The following is a 17,978-nucleotide window of genomic DNA, read 5'->3' as shown; positions in this document are numbered from 1 at the left end:
ACACCTGGTTGCTCAAGTGGCACACCTAAGTGAGGTTGAGAGGTTAGTGTGCCACGCCTTCGACTTCAAGTGACACGCCCAGTCTTCAATTGCCTTCAGCCCCTTCTCTGGATTATTGTACCAGCGTGCCACGCCATGCTGTTCAAGTGACACGCCCATGGATTTGTAAACTCTTCAAGCTTGGCGTGCCGCGCCTGGGTTCTCAAGTGGCACGCCCAAGTGACTTCTTGGAACTGGCGTGCCATGCCTTCGATACCAAGTGGCACGCCATAGTGGAGGTTCTTCTTGGAATGGTGAGTTGGCGTGCCACGCCCCTTGCTCAAGTGGCACGCCCATAGTAGTTGATGGATTAGGCGTGCCAGGCCCAACCTTGCGTGCCACGTCCCTTTCATTTCCTCCATTGTTGCTTTCTGGAATTTTGTACTAGCGTGCCACGCCCACATGCATGCTTGGATCTCCCCTATAGAATTTAGTACTGGCGTGCCACGCCTAGCTCCTGGTGTGCCACGCCAGGGCATTTTTGTGGCGTTTGCTCCCAAGTGGCACGCCAGTTTCACACGCCCAGCTTCTTGTTTGTCTTCTACCCATTTTTGATGCCTTTTTCACCTGAAATTCAGCACAACTTATCTCAAAGTAGTGTACCATAATATTCATCAAATAATACAAGAATTGTACTGATTAAATGAGATTTATGCTCTTTTATGGTCTTCTTTATGCAAGAAAGAAGGGTAGATGATGCAAGTCATCATAGACCCTTCCTAAAGACCTCTAAATTTAAGTTAGATGCCATCACCGGCACATGTTCCTTTGAGGTTGGAGACAAGACTATCAAGTTCAATTTGGAAGAAGCCATGAAACACCCTCCCGAAGAGCATTCCGTTCTCCGATGTGATGTAATCGATGAGGTGATAGCGGAGGTACGAAGAGAAGAGCACAACAAGTCGTGCTACCCTATTATTGAAGAGACGGATGACCAAGAGCGTGAACAAGAGAAAGCTGTTGAGAATGAACTCCAGGAGCTTGATGAAAAGGAACCTCAACTTGAGGCAAAGAGTGAATTGAAGCCTCTTCCATCTCATTTGAAGTATGCTTTCTTAGAGGACAACCAAAGGTTCCCAGTCATTATTGCTAGTGAGCTTTCGAGTCAAGAAGAAGAAAAGCTCCTAGATGTCCTAGGAAAGTACAAGAAAGCAATTGGTTGGAGCTTGGCTGACATTGTGGGGATTATCCCCTGTAAGTGTATGCATCGTATCTTTCTCCAAGAGGGAGCTTGGCCGGTGAGACAACCGCAAAGAAGGCTCAAACCCACCATCCTTGACGTGGTGAAGAAAGAGGTCACTAGGCTACTTGATGCGGGTATCATATATCCAATTTCCTACAGTGAGTAGGTAAGCCCGGTCCAGGTTATTCCCAAGAAATCGGGCATCACTGCGGTTAAAAAGGATGATGGTGAAGTGGTCACCAAGAAAGTACAAAACCCTTGGTGGGTGTGCATTGATTATAGAAGGTTGAATGCCGCTACAAGGAAGGACCACTACCCTTTGCCCTTTATTGACAAGATATTGGACCGACTTGCGGGTAAATCCCATTATTACTTTCTTGATGGTTTCACTGGTTACTTCCAGATTCACATTGCTCCCGAGGATCAGGAAAAGACCACATTCACCTGTCCCTTTGGCACCTTTGCTTACAAAAGGATGCCATTTGGGCTATGCAATGACCTGCTACTTTTCAGCGGTGTATGACCAGTGTCTTTTCCAATCTGATGGAGAATTGTCTAGAAGTCTTTATGGATGACTTCAGTGTTTTTGGAACTCTATTTGATAGTTGCTTAGAGAACTTGGCCAAAGTCTTAGCTAGGTGTGTTGACACTAACCTTGTCTTAAATTTTGAAAAATGTCACTTCATGATGAGACAAGGTATAGTGTTAGGACATGTAGTATCTAATGAAGGCATTTCTGTAGACCCGGCCAAGGTCGATATTATCACCAATTTACCTCACCCCTCATCTGTGAGGGAGGTCCGTTCCTTTTTGGGGCATGCAGGATTTTACAGGTACTTTATCAAGGATTTCAGAAAGATTGCTTTGCCATTGTCGCGCCTGCTCTAAAAAGATGTGGACTTTGAGTTTGACAATGCATGTGTGAGTGTGTTTGACGAGTTAAGGAGAGTTCTTACAACGGCACCGATTGTGCGAGGCCCCAACTGGACGCAGCCATTCGAGATAATGTGCGACGCGTCAAACCATGCTGTAGGTGCCGCGCTTGCACAGCGCGATGGTAAACTCCCTTATATCATTGCTTATTCTTCAAAAATATTGGATGCGACAAAATCCAACTATACCACTACAGAAAAAGAACTCCTAGCTATTGTTTATGCTTTAGATAAATTCAGATCTTATTTGCTAGGGTCCAAAATAGTGGTATACACGGATCATGCAGCTTTAAAGTACCTGTTAACAAAGAATGAGTCGAAACCTAGGCTCATACGTTGGATCTTGCTCTTGCAAGAGTTCGACATTGAGATTAGGGATCGAAGTGGGTCTCAAAATTTAGTTGCGGATCATTTGAGCCACCTTGAGAATCTTAAATATGACCCATTGATGCACCTCAAGAGACTATGTTGGTATAGAATTTATCAATAAAATCCCGTTGCAAGTATAGCTCTTCCCAACAACAATACTCGAGTATCAAATTTAGAAGGAATTTGGTTGTCACAAGTTCAACCCCAATAAAAGTAACCAAAGTATTCAAACCTTGGGTCATCTCACAAAGAATAGGCAAACATGTGCTTCAATATTGGTTAGAAATCCGGGGTTGCAAGTCATGCGCAAGAAATTAAACTAGGAATCTTAACAAGCATGTAATCTTGGAATGCAAGAAACTAATGCAAATAATTAGAACAAAAAGTGAATAATTCCAAACTCATCAAATAACATCCAATGTAATTCTATTCTAACTAAACAAGTAACTATAACTAAGACAAAGCAATCAAGATTTTTGGGTTTTCAATTATGAATGATAAAAGTAACTCTTGGCTAGGCATGGGAATTGAGGTTACCATCCTTGTCTAATAACCATATCTTGACAATTATGAGGAACCAAACTCATTAAGTTTACTTCTATACTTGAAGTATGTTAAATGGTTTGGTCAACATCAATTCATAAGGTCCAACCTAACTACCAATTAACTTGGTGGTAGGCTAGTGTCAATGGCATCAAATTGACCACTAAGGGTTCCCAAATCATCAATTCCATTAGACCCAATGACTCAAGCTTACCCAATTCCCTTAGCCTAGGCCAAGAGTAAAGAGAACTACTCTATAATCAAAGGAAACATTTCATCAAACACATGGTAAGCATTAATAAGAGATCTAATTAAATTGGATTTAACAAGTACCCAATAACAATTACCAACATACAATCACCCAAATAACACAATTAATCATGGAGATCATCAATGCAACAATAACAAATCATGATCTACAAAATTCATGGAATGGGTATAAAATGACAAACAACAAGGAAACATAAAACTAACACAAGATCTAAGCAAAATTATACTAGAGAATTCAAATTAAACAATTAAAACTAGTAATTAACAAGATCCAATTTAGAATTCAACAAGGGAAGATCAAATTAAAGCTAGATCTAGAGAGGAACAAAGGTTTCTCTCTCTAGAAGAACAAAGAATCCAAAAACTAACTAAAATTGCGTCTGAGTGTCAAAATGATTGATCCCCCCTTTCCCCCTAGCATCCTTGGGTCTTTTCCATGCAGAAACAGCTTGAAATTGGGCCTGATGAGCCTCAGAAATCGCCAGGCACGATTTCCTTTAATGAGGTCACGTGAGCTTTCCGCGCGTGCGCGCCATGCGTGCGTGCGCGCCGATTGCTTTTGTGATCCACGCGTGCACGCCATGTGCGCGTACGCGTCGGTGGGAATTCTCTGATCCGCGCGGATGCGTCCATCCTTGCGCGCCACTTTCAACTATCTACATCCACGCGTGCGTGCCGATGCTGAAGTTCCCAAAATCCAAATCTTCATGTTTCTTCTTTTTGTGCATGCTTTCTTTCTCTCTTCTAGGCCATTCTTGCCCTATAAATCCTGAAATCACTCAACAAATACATCACAGCATCGAATGGCAATAAAAGAGGATCAAAATATAGCAATTCTAAGGCAAAATAAGCATGTTTTTCATCATGGAGCAATATTAGGAAGAGAACACAAAACCATGCATTTCTTGTGAATAAGTGTGAGAAATATTGACAAAAACCCCCGAATTCTACAAAATATAAACCACAAAATTGGGGTTTATCAAATCTCCCCACACTTAAACCAAGCATATCCTCATGCTTAAAATAAAAAGACCAAGGATCATGGTAAGAAAGGGTTTATGAAATGCAATTTTCCTAAATGAATGCATGCAACTAAAGTAAAATTATCTATCTACTTGGTCAAGGGTAAATCTATCCTCCAAGAACACATATGAGCATATGGGGTGAAAGTGGTATGTATTTCATGAATCCTACCAATTTGAACATCAACATGAAGTGCATATAACTTGCTAGATGAACCCTTGTGAAAGCCAGGAACAAGGAGTTGAGCATCGAACCCTCTCCGGAAGTGTATCTACTCTATTCGCTTGAGTGTATAGGGTTCATCACTCAATCCTCTCCTAATCATGCGTTCCAATATTTGTCTTTCATCTAACAATCAACAATTACTTAATGCATGCTCACAAGTATCATGAGGTCTTATTCATGGGTTGTAATGGGGCTAGGGTGAAGGTAAAGATGTATATGGCCAAGTGAGCTTAAAATTTGAGTCCTTGATTCACCTAAGATCCCACTAGACACATAAGACAACCTATACAACTGTAATACAATACCTAGCTACCCATGGGTTTCACTTTTTGCATTCTCATGCATTCTTTCCAATTCACATCCCATGTGTATTGTTATTATTACTTTGTCTTGGGGCATTTTTTTCCCCTTTCATTGTTTTTTCTTTTTCTATTTTTGTTTCTTCCATTTTTCTATTTCTTTTTCTTACATTCTCATATATACACATACAATTTCTTTTTCTTTTTGGTCCCCTCTTTCTTGGGGTTTCATGTATAAAAGTTCCAATGCACATGGCTCAACCATCCAATACATGAGTATGTTCCCACTTCTCAAAATTTCCAATTACAATTACAAATACACACCTTTATATCTACCCAAGTTCCCAAGTACACCCTCCCATTTGATGACACACACCCTAACTTACCTAAGCTAATCAAGGATCCAAATCTAGGGACATTCATTATTTTTCACGTAGGGTTGTTGATGTGCTATATTTAGAACAAAAAGGGTTTATCATTGGCTCAAAATTGGTTGGCAATGGTAGATAAAAGAGTTAAGGCCGTTTGGGAAAAGTGACTATTGAAATGATGGCCTCAATCATGTAAATGTATTCATACACAAAGTAATGGACATATAGAATCAGACAAAGCAAGGATTACAATCATAGAGAGAATAATGCACACAAGAATGGGAAATAGTGGTTAGAAGATATAACCACATAATAGGCTCAAAACTTACATGCTTGTGTTCTTAGCTCAATCACTATGTTCCAAAATACATTCTCGAAGCAAGTTTTCCGCAAAAAATTTTTTTTTTTCAAAATTGGTAGGGTACCCCAAAACACAATTTCTTGGGGATGAAGTCATTATTTTGACCAAGCAACTCTATAGAAACTAACTATCGTGCAAGGAGTATTTACAAGCAAAACTAACTACACATGCAATGTACTAACTACTAAGCAAAAGATAAATCCATGGGTGTTGAAAGGAAGAGATTGTTACCCATGGAGATCGGTCGAACGACCTCCCCACACTTAGAATTTAGCACGGCCCTCCGTGCTACCAACAATGCGCAAAGGACGGTCGGGACCAGAACCTTCACTATCCCCTCCATCAGAGCTCCCATCACTTGGATTTGAGGTGGATGTGAATATTTTTGGTTCCTCCATGCTAGGGGTAACACAACGCAGGAGCTTCTTGATATAAGTGTATCGGTGTTGATTGCGCCGCTCATATCTATCAATCTTCCGGTGTAGATCTTCTATCCTTTGATGTGTGGATCTTTGCTGTGGTGGTGATGATGAGGTAGAAGGAATAGTAGATGGAAGGGCTATGTCAAGGCTTGGGTTGTTCATGGGAAGATGTAAGTATTTTCCAGTTGGGACCACATTGCGCTTAGCCAGAATGATAGCCTTTGTATCCATATCTTCCCAAGGAACACCCGCAGGAGCAACTAAATCAGATACCAATGCTAGAAATGGCAAATTGCCCCGGGCGTGGACTTGTCCCATCGCTTGCTTGACAAGAAGCGGAATGTTTACCGGTCTTTCCGTGAGAACACACCAAACAAGCAAAGGAAGATCCGCCGTGAAAGACAACTTGTGGGTGCTAGGTAGCACATAGTGGGATAGGATCTGGGCCCAAGCTCTAGCTTCTACAGTGAGAAAGCGAGCGTCAATGCACTTGGGTCTCATCCTGAACCGACCATGGGTCCAAAATGTCTCTGGTTCAGCAATGACTCGGAGGATCGAGTCCCAATCAAATCCAAATTTTTCACACTGACGTAAGACCTCTTGGTAGCCATCCATGTCACTTGGTACTGGTAGGACATTAAGCACATGCTGAATAGCCTCTTCTGAAACTGAGACTTGCTTCCGGCGCACATATATCGATTGAAGAGAGGGAAGATGGTAGTTAGTGTAGAACTCTACCACCCATGAGAGGTTGACCTCTCGTGGTTTTCTCAGAAGAAACTTCCATCCTTGCCATTCAATGCGGGGTAAAATACAAGGAGCAACCTTGTCCGGCGGAGCAAGTAGATGCTCGGCATGATAGTTCCTCTCAACCATGGAGGGGAACACAAGTTCACAGAAGCGGTTGGGGAACTGTGAAGAATCCTTTGCCAGTTTGCTTTTCTTGTTTTCATCAATAGGAGCGGGTGCCTTCGCTTTCTTAGATAGTGGTTTAGCTCCTAATGAAGAGCGCGCCTTAGAGTTTGACCTTTGGGGTGCCCTTCTTGCGGCCGGTTTCCTTGAAACTTTCTCCTTGCCTTTCTTGGTGGCTGATAAACCCCAATTTTGTGGTTTATATTATGTAGAATTTGCGGAGTTTTGTCAATATTTCTCACACTTAATCACAAGAAATGCATGGTTTTGTGTTCACTTCCTAATATTGCTCCATGATGAAAAACATGCTTGTTTTGCTTTAAAATTTCCATATTTTAATCCCCTTCTATTGCCATTCGATGCCATGATGTATTTGTTGAGTAATTTCAGGAATTATAGGGTAGGAATGGCCTAGAAGAGAGAAAGAAATCATGCACAAAAGGGAGGAACATGAAGATTTGAATTTTGGAAAAGCAGCATTGGCGCGCACGCGCACTCCACGCGCACGCGTGGATGAGGATGGTTGGAAGTGGCGCGCAAGGATGGATGCATCCGCACGGATCAGAAGATTCCTATCGACGTGCATGCGCACTTGGCGCGCACGCGTGGATCGCAAAAGCAATCGGCACGCATGCTCGCATGGCGCGTACGCGCGGGAAGCTGCACGTGACCTCATTAAAGAAAATCGTGCCTGACAATTTCTGAGGCTCATCAGGCTCAAATTCAAGTTGTTTTTGCATGAAAAAGACCCAAGGATGCTAGGGGAAAGAGGGGGATCAATCATTTGACACTAAGACACATTTTTAGCTAATTTTTGGTTCTTTGTTCTTCTAGAGAGAGAAACCCTTATTCCTATCTAGATCTAGTTTTAATTTGATCTTTTCTTGTTGAATTGTGAATTGGATCTTGTTAATTACTAGTTTTAATTGTTCAATTTGAATTCCTTAGTATAATTTTACTTAGATCTTATGTTAGTTTTATGAATTCTTGTCAATTGTCATTTTATACCCATTTCATGAATGTTGTGAATCTTGACTTGTTGAAGTTGCATTGATGATTTCTATGATTAATTGTGTTATTTGGATGATTGTATGTTGATAATTGTTAGTGGGTACTAGTTGATTTCAATTTAATTTCTATTTGGAACATGTCTTTTGTTAATGCTTACCTGAATTGTTTACTTTGATTATGGAGTAGTTCTCTTCATTCTTGACCTAGGCTAACGGAATTAGGTAAACTTGAGTCATTGGGTCTAATGGATTTGATGATTTGGGAGCCCTTAGTAGACAATTTGATAACCATTGATGCTAACCTTCTATTAAGTCAATTAGTAGTGAGGTTAGAACTTATGGGTTGATGTTGACCAAACCATTTGACGTACTTCAAGTATAGAAGTAGACTTAATGAGTTTGGCTCCTCATAATTGTCAAGATATGGTTATTAGACAAGGATGGTGATCCCAATTCCCATGCCTAGCCAAGAGTTGCTTTTATTATTCACATTTGAAAACTCAATTTCTTGCTTACTTGTCTTAGTATTAGTCATTTGCTTAGTTTAGAATGGAATTATATTGGATGTTACTTGTTAATTTGGAATTGCTCATATTTTTCTTAGTTATTTGAATTAGTTTATTGCAATTTAATATTACTTGCTTGTTAAGATTCCCATTTATTTTTGTGCTCAGGACTCACAATCCCGGATTTCTATCCAATGTTGAAGCATATGTTTGCCCATTCCTTGTGAGACGAACCGAGGTTTGAATACTTCGGTTATTTCTATTGGAGTTGAACTTGTGACAACCAAATTCCTCTTCTAAATTTGATACCCGAGGCTTGTTGTTGGTAGAGCTATACTTGCAACGCGATTTCATTGAGCAAAATCTTTGCCGGTACACATCCTCGGGTCACCATCAAATTTTTGGCGTCGTTGCCGGGGAATGGTTGCAACATATGCCTTGATATTGGTTATGTCAATATGTGAATAGTGTAGAAAGTTTAATTGCTTCCAATACTTAGCTATAGTTTAGATTTCTTTTATATTTGTGCTATGACTCTCAAGTTTGATGACTCGGTCTCAACCGAATTCTAGCTTAGCCGATTTTGATCCCGAGATTGAAAGAGCTTTGTTACATACTCGGCAAGCTAGACGGCGGTTGGATTATACGGCTAGTACATCGGCCTCTCTTGAGGAGCATACCGAATCACTAGGCGGTACCGAGAGTGACTTGGAGTTCACTACTTCCTATTCTTCTGTTGGCACCAATAATACATATTTACATCCTACAGGTGAGCCACACATGGCGGAGCCACGACGGATCACTTTGCATGAGCAAGGAGCTCCGGATATCATACTTCAACCGTTGCAAACAAGGTATCCTAACCTTGATCCAAACTTTGAATTGAAGAGTAGCTTGATACATCTACTTCCTAAATATCATGGGTTGCCGAGTCAAGAACCCATCCGACATCTAAGAGATTTTCAAGTTGCTTGTTCTACGGCTCGAAGGCATGGAGCCGATGAGGTGGCTATCATGGTTTTTGCCTTCCCTTTCTCTCTTGAAGAGCAAGCAAAGACATGGTTTTATTTGCTACCGGATGAGATTGTTACTAATTGGGATTTCTTGAGAAGAGAGTTTCTAGATAAATTCTTCCCATCGGAGAAGACCGACTACATCCGGAAGGAGATTTCGGGCATAATGCAAAGAGACCAAGAGAGTTTGTATGAGTATTGGTCTCGGTTCAAGAGGCTATTGGAATCTTGTCCACACCATGGGTGTGGTAGAACCATCCCCTTCCGAATCAAGTCTAACCAAAGCACTTGGAGATATGACTACCATTGTAACGGCCTAGCCCCGAAGAAACGGTGCTTTTTCGGGATCAAACGGAAATTTTACAGAATTTTTAGGAATTTCTATGCATATAAGCACCTCCACTGCATAGGTGCTGCGTCATCAAGCTGCTGAGTCAGCAGCTTGATTGCACAGGACACCTCTCCTAATCTAAGTAGGCACGTCGCGAAGAGTTGCGTTTTTGAGCCACTTCGGGCCCGAATTTCGAAATTCTGATTTCCGTGGTTAGTCTCTATGTGACGAGCCGGTCACGAATTTCGAGAGAAAAATTATATTAATATAATATTCATATATTATTATTTTATTCAGAATATTATATTATTATCTTCTCTACTGTGATTAATGTTGATCTATGTTTAGTAATATAATAACTGAGCTTGAAATCTACCGGTAACGGATAATACCGGCATTCTTAGATGAACTTAGCACTGCTAATGCTTCATCATATATCTTCTATTCTTATGATTATCCAGTTACTAGTGTCATTTACACTAAGTAACTTAATGTTTATCCATTAGTAGTGTAATTACTTAAGTTCTAATACATCTAGCTTTAGTAATTATCCTTTTCTGAGATATTTTCACAAGTAACTTTTGGATAATCATCATCCAAAAGCTACGGCCTCCCTAGGATAGCTTGGCTATCATTTTTGTTCTTGGAAAAGCTTAGAACACCATGAAAGAAAACCATGAAGCTTCCATGAACACCTGAGCTACTTTCTCCGTTCTTTCTCAAACCGAAACCCCTATCAAAAATCTAATCTTACCAAAGTGTTCACCTCTTCCTCCTCTTCATTTCTATGTTACTTTTCATGGAGTAAATCAAGGTATGAAGGCTGCTCCTCCTCCTTGAAGATTCGGCCATGGTGGTTCTTTAAGTTAATGATGTTTTCTTCATGTTTTCTCTTAGGATCTCTTATTCAATCACCAAAAGCTCCAAGAAAACGTGATTTCTAGTTACCTTAAGGTGAGGAAAACCTTCTTTTCATCATCATGAAGCTTCAGCCTTCATGGTTCATTAGATTCTAAAGTTGTTTTTGATGTTAAAATAGGCGTAAAAGTGCTTCTGGAAGCTTGTTTTTGTGCAATCTCGGACAGCAGCAAAGGAGGTAAGATTTGGTAAATTAATCAATGATTGGCTGTGTTCTTGAAGTGTTAAACCAGATCTTGTTTCTTGAGATTTGATTTTGGGTGTTTGTGTGATGGTTTGATCATGGAAACTTGTTGTTTAATGCTTGAAAATCATGTTTATGATGGTTTTGAAGTGGCTGTTGGTGCTGCTGGAAAACGTGACATTCCAGCCATGAAAATCATGATTTTTTATGCTTATTTGATGTGTATTTGATGGCTGAAAAGTTTCTCTTTGGTTTGATAAAAATCGGGTTCAAATCGGTTTCCGAAAAGGTTGAAAAACTAGCTGAAAATCAAGCAGAAATCTGATGAACTTTTGGAAAAAAAAATGTTTTTGGTTTTTGGAAGAACATGAAAATGTGTATTCAAGGAGTTTTGGGGTCAAAATACAATTATTAAAAAGTTTGGGGTTGAAAATTAATTAATCAAAAGTTGAGGGGCTAAAGTGCAAATATTAAAAGTTATAGGGGTCAAGGTGCAATTTCCAAGAAGTCCGGGGGTCAAAATGCAATTTTTGAAAGTTAAATAAAATATTATTATTTTAATAATAAAATATTAATATATTATTTTATTAATAATATTATTTTAATAATAATATTATTTTATTAATAATAATAAAATATTGATAAAAAGACAGTTTTCCCTGAAAGCCTCAGGAAGGTAGATTTGAGTCCAGAATTCTCTAATTTTCTTTACTAAACACCTAAGAAGAGGTATAAGAGAAGATATAGAGGTATAAGAAGTAAAGAAACAAGATTTTGAAACCTGTGTTTAAGTTAAAAAAAAAGAAGTTAAAAGTGATATAGCTGTGTACCTGACCTTACAGAGTAAACAGAGAATTGTAAAATGAGCTTTCTGTGATGTTCTAATGCTTGATTTATGATGATTGCTAAGTGATGGAGAGTATGGTTATATGTGAATTATGAGCCTTCGGGCAATGCTTGTGAATGTTGTGCGGGGACACCCGTACTGTGATGTTGCTTCCCAGACAGGCTGCGGTAGAGTAGTACCAGCCCTGCAAGCTGAATGCTTGGTAGAGGCCTGACTTGCATACCTGCAGTATATTGAGATTTGAGCAAATACCAGCCCTGCAAGTCGAGAGTACTTGGTAGAAGGTATGCTATACTTAATCTGGGATTAAGTTCTGGGAAGGCCTTATCTGACTTGGAGGGTCAGATTGCGTCGGGTGCGGGTCGAAACCGACAAATGAGCTCATTACCTGCAGTAGGGACAGACATGCATCATACTTGTTTGTGCATTATTTATTGCTTATCTTCTTGTGTTCTTGTTCTATTCCTTGTTTGTTTTAGCATAACTGTGTGATTGCATATTAATGTGTGAATGTGCATTTACTTCCTATTTTCTCTCTTGTTCATGTGTTAGTTTATGTTGCTGTTATGTACATATTACTCTACATTTATTTATACTTCTATGACCACGGACATTATAAATGAACTTAACTGTAAACCCCGACCTTACTAAGAACTCTCTAGTTCTTACCCCTTACACCTCTACAGATGGACACGGGAGTCCTATTCTACGAGATTGATCCACCGTACATCCACGAGGACCCGGTGCGTGGCGAGTATTACATCTACTGTGCGGTACCTCGTATCCGTAATTATGTAGTTCGTGGTAGACCTTTCTAATACCCTATTGGGACAACATACTTTAATCCTGATGCACCCTATGACTTTCCTTTATCTTGGTTACACCCCGGCGGACTTGGGATACCTCATCCTGAGGAGCAGATACCACCTCCACCTGACCATCCTCCTCCACCTGAACCTCCTCTACCTGATGAGTCTATACCTGCCCAGCATATCCATGAGGCACCTCCTGCACCTTTTGTCCTTGATGATTGGGGTGTTCCTGTGTTGCCACCCGAGCTTGATCCTTTACCCGAGCCGATCGAGCCTCCTGTCTTTGATGAGCAGTAGGGACATGAGTATGATCAGATCATGGAGGCGCCACCTCCTTCTCCAGACTGTATTTTGTTTGGTAGCTATCCTTTTATGGTTCCTGTGGCTAACAGTGGTTCCTCTGCTATCACTCCGGCAGAAGAAGAGGACGAGGAAGAAGAAGATCCAGAGGAAGATCCTAACTTCATAGTTATCTCCTCTGACAGCGATGACGATGAGCCAGGCGAGGCGCCAGCAGGCAAGCATCACCATTCGCCCGGTGATTTTCCGTGAGGTACTCTGGACCAGGATTGAGGAGACTTTTTGAGATGCCTAGTCTAACTTCAGTACATTAGAGTGTCTCCCTCACTTTTGTTAGCATGATTAGAGGGAATAGGCATATCATAGAGTTAGGCTAGCCTGGGTGCCAGCTTAGGGGCTTTTGGTCAGGCCAGGCCATGGGGCGTCTTATGTACATATATGTATATACTATATGAGTCACTGACTTAGGGGTGCTGTACTTTAGCTCTATGCTTATATAACTGAGCCACTTCTGTAACATGATGTATATTATAGTGTGTTGTTCCATATTCTGTTATCTTTTGTCTTATGTATGTGAACGTTTAATTATCCCTTGATATATGGAAGGTATGTGGTGCACGAATTGTGAATCACACTTTTCACAACTCGTACCACTAACCAGCAAGTGCACTGGGTCGTCCAAGTAATACCTTACGTGAGTAAGGGTCGAATCCCACGGAGATTGTTGGTTTGAAGCAATCTATGGTTATCTTGCAATTCTTAGTCAGGAAGTCAATTTTATTTATCAGTTGAATTGCGAATAAACAAGAGAGTATGGGTTAAAGGTTACTTGTTATGCAGTAATGGAGAATATGTTGGAGTTTTGGAGATGCTTTGTCTTCTGAATCTCTGCTTTCCTCTGTCTTCTGATTCACGTACGCACGTCCTTCTATGGCAAGCTGTGTGTAGGTGGATCACCGTTGTCAATGGCTACCATCCATCCTTCCAGTGAAAAGGGTCCAGGTGCGATGTAACCGCACGGCTAATCTTCTGCAGGTTCTCAGTTGTACCGGAATAGGATTTACTATCCTTTTGCGTCTGTTACTACGCCCAGCACTCGCGAGTTTGGAGTTCGTCACAGTCATTCAATCCCAGAATCCTACTCGGAATACCACACACAAGGTTTAGACTTTCCGGATTCTCATGAATGCCGCCATCAATCTAGCTTATACCACGGAGATTCTGATTAAGGAATCTAAGAGATATTCATTCAATCTGATGCAGAACGGAGGTGATTGTCAGACACACGTTCATGGATTGAGGAAGGTGATGAGTGTCACTGATCATCACCTTCTCCATAGTTAGGCGCGAATGGATATCTTAGATAGGAACACGCATGTTTGAATGGAAAACAGAAATACTTCCATTAATTCATCGAGACACAGCAGAGCTCCTCACCCCCAACAATGGAGTTTAGAGACTCATGCCGTCAAAGAGTACAAAGTTCAGATCTAAAATTTTCATGAGATGCAAAATAAGTTTCTAAAAGTTGTTTAAATACTAAACTAGTAGCCTAGGTTTACAAAAAGTGAGTAGACTATGACAGATGGTGCAGAGATCCACTTCTGGGGCCCACTTGGTGTGTGCTGGGGCTGAGACTTAAATAATTCACGTGCATAAGGCTGTTTTGGGCGTTCAACGCCAGGTTTGGATCCATTTCTGGCGTTGAACTCCAACTTTTAATCCTTTTCTGGCGCTGGACGCCAGAATCGGACAGAGAACTGGCGTTGAACGCCAGTTTATGTCATCTATTCTTGAGCAAAGTATGGAATATTATATATTTCTGGAAAGCCCTGGATGTCTTCTTTCCAACGCAATTAGAAGCACGCCATTTCGAGTTCTGTAGCTCCAGAAAATCCACTTTGAGTGAAGGGAGGTCAGAATCCAACAGCATCAGCAGTCCCTTTTCAGCCTGAATCAGATTTTTGCTCAGCTCCCTCAATTTCAGCCAGAAAAGTACCTGAAATTACAGAAAAACACACAACTCATAGTAAAGTCCAGAAATATGAATTTTTCCTAAAAACTAATGGAAATAAACTAAAAACTAACTAGAATATACTAAAAACTATATGAAATTAACCCCAAAAAGCGAATAAAATATCCGCTCATCACAACACCAAACTTAAACTGTTTGTTGTCCTCAAGCAACTAGTCAAATAAAATAGAAGTCTAATAGGTTGAGAAGCAATAATATCTCAGAGTTTTTGAGTGAAGCTCAGATTCTAATTAGATGAGCGGGACTAGTAGCTTTTTGCTTCCGAACAGTTTTGGCATCTCACTTTATCCATTGAAGCTCAGAGTGATTGGCATCTATAGGAACTTAGAATTCAGATAGTGTTATTGATTCTCCTATTTCAGTATGATGATTCTTGAACACAGCTATTTCATGAGTCTTGGCCATGGCCCTAAGCACTTTGTTTTCCAGTATTACCACCGGATACATAAATGCCATAGACACATAATTGGGTGAACCTTTTAGATTGTGACTCAGCTTTGCTAAAGTCCCCAATTAGAGGTGTCCAGAGTCCTTAAGCACACTCTTCTTTCTGCTTTGGACCTTGACTTTAACTGCTCAGTCTCAAGTTTTCACTTGACACCTTCACGCCACAAGCACATGGTTAGGGACAGCTCGGTTTAGCCGCTTAGGCCAGGATTTTATTCCCTTGGGCCCTCCTATCCACTAATGCTCAAAGCCTTGGGATCCTTTTTATTACCCTTGCCTTTTGGTTTTAAGGGCTATTGGCTTTTTTTTTTGCTGCTTTTTCTTGCTTCAAGAATCATTTTTTTATGATTTTTCAGATTATCAATAACATGTCTCATGTTCATCATTCTTTCAAGAGCCAACATATTTAACAGTCTTAAACAACAAATTCAAAAGACATATGCACTGTTCAAATATTCATTCAGAAGACAGAAAGTATTGCCACCACATGTAACTAATTAGAATTTCTCTTATTAAGAACTCGAAATTTTATTGCCTCTTATTCAAAAGATCTACTATTTTATTCATGTTTGCTGATGATGAGAAAAATAAACTATGGCTTAATTGGAGATAAAATCAAAATAGATACTAATTACTACTATATGACTCCTAAGGTGAACTTCTATAATGACACTATCACAGAGTTAAAGCGGAAATTGGAATTTAACAACCTTTGTTCTGGGAAGTGGATGTTTCTCTGATCTGTGGGGTGCTTGGTCCTTCAAGAGATAACTTCTGGTGCTTCAATTCCCTTAAGTCACGCCCTTGCTCCTCTTGTTCTTTAAACAAATAGGTAAGAATTTGACTTTGTTCCTTCTGTTCCTTTATTATTTGTTCCATAGCTTCTTGCATCTTGGTAACTGATGTTTCAAGATACTCCCAATATTCAGATTGAGGGATTTCTGGGAGAATTTCCTGTGTTTTCTTCTTGATGGGGTCATCCTGTGCTTGTTGTTTTTCCATTGATGCTTTGGTGATTGGTTTCTCAATTGAGATATACTCAGTTATTCCCATCCTTACTCCAGCGTCCTTGCAGAGCAGAGAAATCAAGCTTGGGTAAGCCAACCTGGCCTCTTTAGAATTTTTATTAGCAATTTTGTAAAATTCAGTTGAAATCAGTTGATGAACTTCCACTTCTTTTCCCATCATGATGCAATGGATCATCACTGCTCTTTTAACAGTGACTTCAGAACGGTTGCTAGTGGGCAGCAGAGAATGCCCAATGAAGTCCAGCCATCCTCGGGCGACTGGTTTGAGATCTTCCCTTTTGAGTTGATTTGGGACACCCTTCGTGCTAGTGGTCCACCTTGCTCCAGGGATACATATATCCTCTAGAATCTTATCCAGGCCCTTGTATGTTCTCATCATTCTCCTGTTGAAAGAGTCTGGATCATCTTTCAGCTGAGGTAGCTTTAAGATCTCTCTGATCTTGTCAGGGATGGTATGTACAATCTTTCCTCTAACCATGGTCCGATATTCATAGAAAGCAGTTCCAGATAGTTTTTGCTTGTCAGTCTGCCACATATTAGCATAGAACTCCTGGACCATATTCCTTCCCACTTTCGTCTCAGGATTAGCTAGGACCTCCCGGTTCCTGATTCGAATTTGCTCCTGGATCTTCGGATATTCGTCTTCTTTCAGATCGAATCTAACTTCTGGGATCACTGATCTTAGACCCATTATTTTGTAATAATGGTCTGCATGTTCTTTAGATAAGAACTTCCCTTGATTCCAAAGTGGTTTTGGAACACTTTCTTTCTTGCCTCTTGAAGTGGGTTGTTTTCCCTTAGGAGCCATGCTCTTAGTGATCACGGATAAACACACCAAACTTAGAGGTTTGCTTGTCCTCAAGCAAAAGAAAAGAAAGGAGAGGGATAGAAGGAGAGCTAGGTGCAATTGTTGATGGAGGAGGGTGGAGGCCGAACCCATATATAAAGGGAGGGGGGTGGGTTCGAAAATTTTGAAAAGATATGATAAAAGGATTGCTTTAGAAAAGATAAGATAGAAGATATGATAAGAGAGGATATAGTTTAAAATTGAAAAGATATGAAAAATTTTTGAAAAAGATAATGTGGAGATTTGAAAAAGATATTAGTTGAAAAAAAAATAGATTTGTTTTGAAAATTTGAAAAAGAGTTGGATTGAATTTGCAAAAGAGGGTTTGTGCTTATGGATTAAGATACATTTGATATTTTTAAAGTAGGAATTTTGAAAATTATGAATTTTAGAAATCAGGGTTCTTAACATGTTTATGTAAGAAATCATGAATTGAAACATGAAAATCAGAATTAAAATGAAAAATATGAAGAAAGAATGAATTTACCTCCTCCCCATCATCCTGGCGTTTGAACGCCCAAACACTGCCTGTTTTGGGCGTTCAACGCCCAAATGTTGTTCTCCTGGGCGTTCAACGCCCAGTTGTTGCCCTTTTCTGGCGTTGAACGCCAGATTGCTATCCTTACTGGCGTTCAGCACCCACTGGCTGCCCCTTTTAGGCGCTGAACGCCCAAAATAGGCTCTTACTGGCGTTTTCTTGCCAGTGAGCTCTTTTTCTCTGTTTTGTGTGCAGATTCCTTCTATAACCCTA

This window comes from Arachis hypogaea, chromosome 15 (genome assembly GCF_003086295.3).
Source record: "Arachis hypogaea cultivar Tifrunner chromosome 15, arahy.Tifrunner.gnm2.J5K5, whole genome shotgun sequence".
Taxonomy (NCBI): domain Eukaryota; kingdom Viridiplantae; phylum Streptophyta; class Magnoliopsida; order Fabales; family Fabaceae; genus Arachis; species Arachis hypogaea.
Note: the sequence above shows the minus strand (reverse complement) of the source record.